A 9568-nucleotide genomic window follows, 5' to 3' on the forward strand; every position below is an offset into this window, starting at 1 on the left:
AAGTGATGGATTGTTAGAGTTAGGGTTTTGAGATTTAATTGAGGGTTTAATGCTTAGATGTTTAAATTAAATTCTAATGGTCAATTAGTGATCATTTGATGAATTTTGATCTTAAATTGGAGACCATTGTGGCATTGGAATTGAAATGGTATGCTGCCTTAAGTGGCCCTATAGGTTTGGATGTGAGTCTAGCATGTTTGGGCAGCTATAACATGAGTTGTGTAGGTTCAATTGGTTCAAGCCCAATTGGACATGAAACTAGACACATAATGGCACAACTTTGATGAAGAAACCTTACCTAGAACACAAACTAAGGATGACCTAAAAATTAGCCAAATCCGGGTAACCAATTCTGGACCTGGTAAAAGTGACCAAATGAACAATGTTTGTTCATTTGGCCATAACTCAAAGTAGAAATATCCAATTGACCTGAATTTTATATCAATAGAAATCTTAGACAATTTAGAACAACTTTCATGAAGAACACAAACTCAAATTCTGAACCTAACCAAATCAAATTGCTAGTCTATGTTAGGACACCAAATCTGGCAGAACCAAATTGCCCAGAAATTTTGGGTACAGGTCAATCCAGCCAATTATGGTAAAATGACCATAACTTAAGCTACAAAACTCCAATTGGAGTAATTCAAAAAGGACATTAAAGAAAACACATAAAGGAACAACTTTGATGAAGAAACTTTTGCCAAATTTCCACTGTAATAATGACCAATGGAATAGTAAACTTAAGGTATGAAATTTGAAAATTTTGAATAACATAAAATAAGCTTTGAAATGGTATTGAAAATCAATGACAACAAAAATAAAATGAAAAATATGGTATCTTGGTGAACTTAGGTTCAATAAATTTATTATATATTAAAAAGGTCAACAATTTGAGTGAATAGTAATGTGAATAGTAATACAAAGACACAAAGTGTAAGAATTAAATTGGTAGAGGAAATTAAGGTATGAAATTTGGAATCCATGAAATTTTCATGGATTACTTGGAATAGGAATAGTAATTCACCTAAATGACTTAATGAACATTTAAGTTATGTGAATATATAGTTAAGATTTGTATTCCCATCACTAGTAGGTCTAATAAAATATAAGTAATACCACTTGAAATATGAAATGAAATTAATCTAAATGGATTGTTGAGCATAAGTGGGATGAGGTTTCCATTAGGACTTATGTTTCCATTACAAATAAGATAATAACACCTTGTATGAGTTATGAATTCATATAAACATTGTAATGAATAAATGAATCACATGAAAATATAAATGGAACATTAGTTTTCTTTATGAGAGTAAGGAAGAATGTCTTGAGTACAATCGTACATGAACACCATTGTTGTGAATTGTGATCAATACGAATGATGTAAGGAATGTATGAATATTATGATGAATGTATAAATTATGGAATTTGTCATGAAATAATGAAGTCATGAAACACAATATATTAATATTTAATGATATTATATGCCATTGTATTGCCTAGACATGTGTGTCGATTGGATAGATTGGCATGACAATAAAGTATTGTTTTAGCAGTACTGCAAAAGGCTTTATGCTTGTATTCATGGCTTTATGCCCGCACTCATGGCTTTATGCCCGCACTCATGTCTTTTATGCCCGATTATGTGTTATCATGGCTTTTTAGCTATTCTGACTGTATACGTGATTGACGTTCTGCGTCCCATGGTATGATGGCCCGAGGTACTGCGGTGTCCAGTGCCAACGGCCCATTATCCAGTTTAGTCAGCCTGTCATAGGTTACTTGGGTAGTGAAATTTATTGAAATAAGTTAAGAATATTAGTAATTAAAAATATTAGAAATTAAATTAATGAGTAAGATGACCTAAAATAAATTAGAATAGTTAAGATGACCTAAAATAAATTAGAATAGTTATTTATTAGAAAGAATCGAAATGAACTGCACCAATATTAAAATTTACTTATTATGAAATAATCTGAGATAACCTAGAAAGTATTGAGAAAATGCTAAAAGATTAGGAAAGAAAATTATAACATACATAAATATTGCAAATGTGACTTACATAATAATATAAGCATAAATTTATTATTTTTAGATTATTTTTCTATGTACATTATTATTGTGCATTGGCGAAATAAACACTTCTAAAGAAGACCTAATTAGGATAAAACATATTAAATTTTAGAAACCGCATGTGAAGTATAAATAAATCTTAATTATCCGAATTATGTTTTGTTTCTATCATTATTTGTATATTATTTTCTTGTCCTATTATTGCACCACTAAACAGCAATGCTTAGCGCGATGAAATGTTTCATTCGCGCAGGTACTGAAGATAAAACCCAGTGGACAAATTACTGAGATTTTTGGAGTCTAGATCTGCAATGTGTCAAAGGTTGTCTCCTCCTCAGTAATGCATGTAGATAGGGCTCACATTAAGCATATCATGTATTATGTGTATGTTATTTGTTTCTTATATTGTAATGTAAATTAGCAAATTGTAATTAATTTGTATATCATGTGAATTAAAGATTTATGTAAATAGTTGCAAATTATGTAAATTAATGCAAATTTGAGAATTTTGCTATAAGAATGGAGCATCAATGAATTTGTATAAATGAGTATAGATTTGAATTACATAATGATTTTTGAAATGATGATATGAGTATGGATGAGATTATTATTGGAAATTATTGTTGAAATTTTCAAACAAGTGAATAATGAAATACGCCAAATGATAATAAAAACAGGGGAAACTCCATTGGTTTCTCCTTAGAAAAATAATTGATATTAAATTATAATGAGAAAAAAAATTATTAAAAGAATAAAGTAAGATAAGATAGGGTGCTCCAGCACCAAATATAGCACGCCTTGCTTGGCTACACTATATCGGGTGAGAGGTGTTACACTATAAGTGAGCAACTCCTTGCCCATCACATTTCATGTGAGGTTCAATCCTTTTACCTAACCCTAATGCTCAAAATCTCAGGCACATCCATTATTGACTTATCTTGCATTAGTTAAGTTGATCCCATTGAGCCAATAATTATGCAAATAATTTTAATGTCCTTAAGCAAATCCATTATTGGCCACCAAACCATTTACATATTTACAACATCTCATTCTTAACAATTATTCTTAAGAAAATCTCTTAAATTAATTGCATCATATGTAAGTATTTAAAATTTCTTAAAATAATTGCATCAATGGAAGGCCCATGTTATAATTACTTTAATTATACCATTTCCAACTTAATCATTTGTTTGGAAGATTTTTTTGTCGTCTTAATTACTATTATGGTCTCACTTTGCACATTATCCATTTAGCATGCATATATCATATACTTGCATACAATTCCATACATCTCATGGATTCATGGATAAACAATAAATATAGTATGATCATGGACTTTTAAGGGATTCAATTTTGAGCCACCAAGAATTGAATCAGGGCATTCTTAGGTGCATTTCATTCATTCATATTACAAGAGTTGCTGAAGGAGTACATAATCAACACTTGATCTTGAATTCCTCCCACTGGTCCCTCCAATGGTCTTGACCTCCTTGATTTTCTTGCAATCCAATTACATAGTAATCCTTAGCATATAAAGGCGAATTTACAAGAACCAAATAAATAAAATTACAACCCAAAAGATATTACAACCTTTATAATACATGCCACCAAAATAAATTAAATTAATTTACAACCCAAAGAAACATAAAAGAAATAAATTCAATCACATTGGCCTTTTATTGTCCATGATCATCCATCATGCATATCACTATTTAACAATTAAAAAAACATACACACTTAAATTAAATTGAATATCTCATATTCAACATAAAATTCCAGATTTGAATATGATTCAAACAAATTTAAAAATTCATATTTAAATCACATTCAAACAAATTTAAAAATTCATATTTAAATCACATTGAAACAAATTTAGAAATTCAGATTTGAATCAAAATTTAATTATGTGATTAAAACTCCTAATTAAACACTTTAATTAGTCATGGGCCTAATTATGGGCTTTGAAACCAAGCCCACATTCAAACCCAAAAGCCATGCGAATGGTTGAATGCACCAAACGATGTGCACCAATAGTGTTCATCTTCATGCCGCCGCCTAATCTTTGCAAAAATCATATAATCAACAATCTAAATGGCAAATATAGTGGTTTTGATACCAATTGAATGAACGGAAACATGAAAAATATAAGTTTAGATCATTGAATTTAAAATTTTTCTTCTAGGGTCTCATGCATCATGCAAGATTCATTTTTTATCTATTTGATTTCAATGTTAAACAACATACTAAAACACTTTTAATATGTTTTTGAATCTATATTTGCCATTTAAGATTTTAGAATTAATAGATTAATTCATTAGAACCCTAGATTAAATAAAAAATATGTGCACTAACCTTTTGATGCACTGTAGTTGTGTTTGGTACCTTTGGGAAGCACCTAGGACCCCAGATGTTGTCCCTCTAGCTTGTCCACACTAAGATCACTAATGGCAGCCCCTTGAATAGCTTCTCAAACCTTTTCAATCAATTAGAAATCAAGGTTTTGCCTTTAAAGATGTTATAGATGTATATATGACACTAGAAACAATTTCTAGCAATTTTAATTCAAGAGAATGTTGGCAATTCTCTTTGAATTGATGAGAGATGAAGAAGAAGAGAGGAAGAGGATGACAAGGGTCGTGGCACCTTTTTTGAGAAAAACAAATTGTTATAATTTGTTCTTTCATCCTTTCCCTTATATAGCTAGTTCATCACTTAAAACCCTTGCCACATGTCATCTTCTGATTGACTCTTAGTTTAAGTGACCCAATCACATTGTTCCAAGTGTCAAACCTAGATTTAATATTGAATTTGATCATCTTATATGATTAAAAGACAAGTGACAAGCTTATGTGTAGTGCTATGTATCACCATCTCATGGTGCCATATGTCACCCTGTGAAAAGACCAAATTACCCTTGTGTCTTAATTTTGAGTTCTCAACCCAAAATAATTATTTCTCTTTTTCTAATCAATTTATATCAAATATAAATTATTTAATTAATCTCTATTAATTAATTTCTCATAATTAAATTCATATTTAACTATACATCCAATAACTTAAATTTGGTTTCAAGCCATGCTAGGGACTTTGCAATCTAATTGCAAACCAAACCTATTTAATTAATCAATTAAACTCTTTAATTAATTAATTAAATCACATTTAACTTAGTGATTACTTGTGTATGTGTGTGACTCACTAGGCTCATCACTAATTGATAATGAGATATGATATTAACTTTTAATATCATCATAACTCTTTCTTACCATAAATGATTTCTCTAAATCATTTTAGGCACCTCAAAGACTATGGTTAACACCTAGCATAGCATACCATAGCTACCCAATTAGTAATAGGGTTTACCTTAAATGAACCTATAATCATATGTTACCATGCACTAGAATCTCTCTATTACAAAATCCCAATTCGAGCTGGAGTCATGGTTTATGTCAAACCCCATTTGCTATGAATATTATGTTCTCTTTTAATTCCAGTTCTTGATTAAAAAGATTTTCTCATCAGAAACTCTTTTCTGATTAAATCTATCTGTCCTAGCCAAGAACTTGAAACATCAAGAACAATTAAATGAACATAGGATTTTATCCCTCTTTACTTAGGGAAATAGATTTCATCTTGATCAACACCTACCTCCATATATAACTAGTAGGAGCCAACACATACCCATATACCCATACACAGTACAAGTATGAAAGCAGTATCAAACTCAAACCACTTATATACAAGATAACTGTGCTGTCTCAGGTCTAAAGATTATATGCACTGATATGATTTATGACAATACATTGACAAGAGTAAACTCCATGTGCTTGTCATAAGAGTCACTAGTTCGACCTACTTACCATGTATAAGTGCCTATCATGTTTGTCATATGGCATGAGACCCACCATTCTATTTTATTTATATCTCGTATAAATAACTTGGGAACAAACATGAATACAATCTTTCTGGATAAGCCATGTCCTTATTATGAAGTATCCTCGATTGTGAACCAATTTATGATACTTTGTGCTAGAAATACTATTACTCATATTCTTAACAACTTAAGAATAAAATTTCTAACAAAATATCAATGGACCTTTTCTATTACACATAAATATATTATGTAAACAGAAAAGTGAAAATGCATTTTATTAATAAAATATGTACAGGATACATACTAAATAATATGCTCTAGGGCCTACTACTAACACAATCTCCCACTAGCACTAGAGCTATTCATTACAGTATCTTAGACCCATCTTCTCAAGATGTCAGTCTAACTGAGCTTGTGACATAGCCTTCATGAATGGATCAGCTAGATTTTCGGCTGATGCTATTTTCTGCATGGTTATATTACCTCACCCAACTATCTCTTTGATAACGTGGTAGTGCCTTTCTATGTGTTTGGATTTCTAGTGAGACCGGGGTGAAGGAACGGAAGCGTGAAAAACACAAGTTTATAGCATTGAATTCAAAAATTTTCACCCAGGGTCACATGCATCATGCAAGATTTATTTTTATCTATTTGATTTCAATGATAAACAACATATTAAAACTCTTTTATTATGTTTTTGGATATGTATTTGCCATTTAAGATTTTAAAATTAATCAGATTAATTTTAGAACCCTAGATTAAATCAAGAATGATTACACTAACCTCTTGATGCACTTTGCGTGTGCGCCTTTGAGATTCATCTTGAGGACACGGATGTTGTCCCTCTAGCTTGTCCACACCAAGAACACCTATGGCAGCCCTTGAACAGCTTCTAAAGCTTTTTCTATTAATTAGAAATTCAAGTTCTGCCTTTTAAGAGATTAGAGATGTAAACAGGACACTAGAAACAATTTCTAGTGTTCTTAATTCAAGAGATTGATGGCTAATCTCTTTGAATTGATGAGAGATGAAGAAGAATATATGAAAAGCCTCAAAGTGGTGTGAAAAAGGAGAGAAGTGGTTGCTGGTTTTTTTTCTTTTCATAACCACACTTAAATAGCTAGGTTAACACATTAAACCCTTGCCACATGTCACCCTTTGATTAGCTCTAGGTTTAAGTGACCCAATCACATTGTGCCAAGTGTCAAACCTATATTTAATCTTGATTTTAATCAACTTACATGATTAAAAAAACATTTGGCTAGCTTATGTGTAATCCCATGTGTCACCATCTCATGGTGCCACGTGTCACGCTGTGAAATGACCAAAATGCCCCTGTGTCTTAATTTTGAGTTCTTAACCCAAAATAATTATTTTTCTTCTTCTAATTAATTTATATCAAATATAAATTAATTAATTAATCTTTATTAATTAATTTCTCATTAATTAAATTCATAGTTAAACACTTTAAATATAAATTTAATTTATACTACACATCCAATAATCTAGATTTGGTTTCAAGTCATGCTAGGGACTTTGCAATTTAATTGCAAACCAAACCTATTTAATTAATCAATTAAACTCTTTAATTAATTAATTAAATCATATTTAAATAGGTGATAACTTGTGTATGTGTGTGACTTACTAGGCTCATCACTAATTGGCAATGAGACATGTTATCAACTCTTAATATCATCAGAACTCTTTCTTACCATAAATGATTTCTCTAAATCATTTTATGCACCTCATAGACCATGGTTAACACCTAGCATAGCATGCCATGGCCACCCAATTAGTAATAAGGTTTACCTTAAATGAACCTATAATCATATGTTACCATGCACTAGAATCTCTCTGTTACAAAATCCCAACTCAAGCTGGAGTCATGGTTTATGTCAAACTCCATTTGCTATGAATATTATGTTCTCTTTTAATTCCAGTTCTTGGTTAAAAAGATTTTTTCCATCAGAAACTCTTTTCTGAATAAATCTATCTGTCCTGGGCAGGAACTTGAAACATCAAGAACAATTAAATGAACATAGGATTTTATCTTTATTTACTTAGAGGATCAGATTCCATCTTGATCAACACCTACCTCCATATATAACTAGTAGTAGCCAACAGATGCCCATATACCCATACACAGTACAAGTATGAAAGCAGTATCAAACTCAAACTACCTATATACAAGATAACTATGCTATCTCAGGTCTAATGATTATATGCACTGATATGATTTATGACAAAACATTAACAAGAATAAACTCCATGTGCTTGTCATAAGTGTCACTGGTTCGGCCTACTTATCATTTATAAGTGCCTATCATGTTTGTTATATGGCATGAGACTCACCATTCCATCTTATTTATATCTCATATAAATAACTTGGGAACAAACATGAATACAATCTTTCTAGATAAGTCATGTCCTTATTATGAAGTATCCTCGATTGTGAACCTATTTATGATACTTTGTATTAGAAATATTGTCACTCATATTCTTAACAAATTAAGAATAATATTTCTAACAAAATATCAATAGACCTTTTCTATTACACATAAATATATTATGTAAATGGAAAAGTGGAAATGCCTTTTATTAATAAAAATATGTACAAGATACATACTAAATGATATGCTCTAGGGCATACTACTAACAATCTCCCACTAGCACTAGAGCCATTCATTACAATATCTTAGACCTATCTTCTCAAGATGTCGGTCTAACTGAGTCTGTGACATAAGCTTAGTGAATGGATCAGCTGGATTTTTAGCTGATGCTATTTTCTGCATGGCTACATTGCCTCGCCTAACTATTTCTCTGATAATGTGGTAGCGCCTTTCTATGTGTTTGGATTTCTAGTGAGACCTTGGTTCCTTAGCCTGTATGACTGCTCCATTATTGTCACAGTGTAGTGGAACTACTGACTCAATAGAAGGAACTACTGTAAGTTCTGTCACGAACTTCTTTATCCAAAGCGACCGTTTGCGACATCGATGCGACAATATACTCAGCCTCTGTAGTGGAATCTGCAATCGTGCTCTGTTTGAAACTCTTCCAACTGACTGCACCTCCATTACAAATGAACACATATCCAGAGGTCTATCATCGATATCTGATTGGAAATCAGAATCAGTATAACCATCCAATTGCAAGTCTCCACCTCCATAAATCAAGAATAAATCCTTAGTTCTTCTCAAGTACTAAAGGATATTCTTGACAGCTATCCAGTGTTCCAAACCTGGATTGGATTGATACCTACTTGTCAAACTAACAGCATATGCGATATCCGGCCTAGTACACAACATTGCATACATTAAACTTCCAATAGCCGAAGCATATGGAATCCTGTCCATCTTATCTCTTTCTTCAGGTGTCTTTGGAGACATCTCTTTAGAAAGGTGGATACCATGTCTCACTGTTAACAATCCTCTCTTGGAATCAAGCATGTTAAACCTCTTTAACACCTTTTCTAAGTATAGACTTTGGGATAAACCAATTATTGTTTTCGCTCTATCTCTATAGATGCGAATCCCAAGAATATAGGTTGCCTCCCCTAAGTCTTTCATGGAGAATGTATTTGACAATCATACCTTTATAGTCGTCATCATACCTGTGTCATTA

This window comes from Hevea brasiliensis, chromosome 10 (genome assembly GCF_030052815.1).
Source record: "Hevea brasiliensis isolate MT/VB/25A 57/8 chromosome 10, ASM3005281v1, whole genome shotgun sequence".
In the NCBI taxonomy this organism is placed as follows: Eukaryota; Viridiplantae; Streptophyta; class Magnoliopsida; order Malpighiales; family Euphorbiaceae; genus Hevea; species Hevea brasiliensis.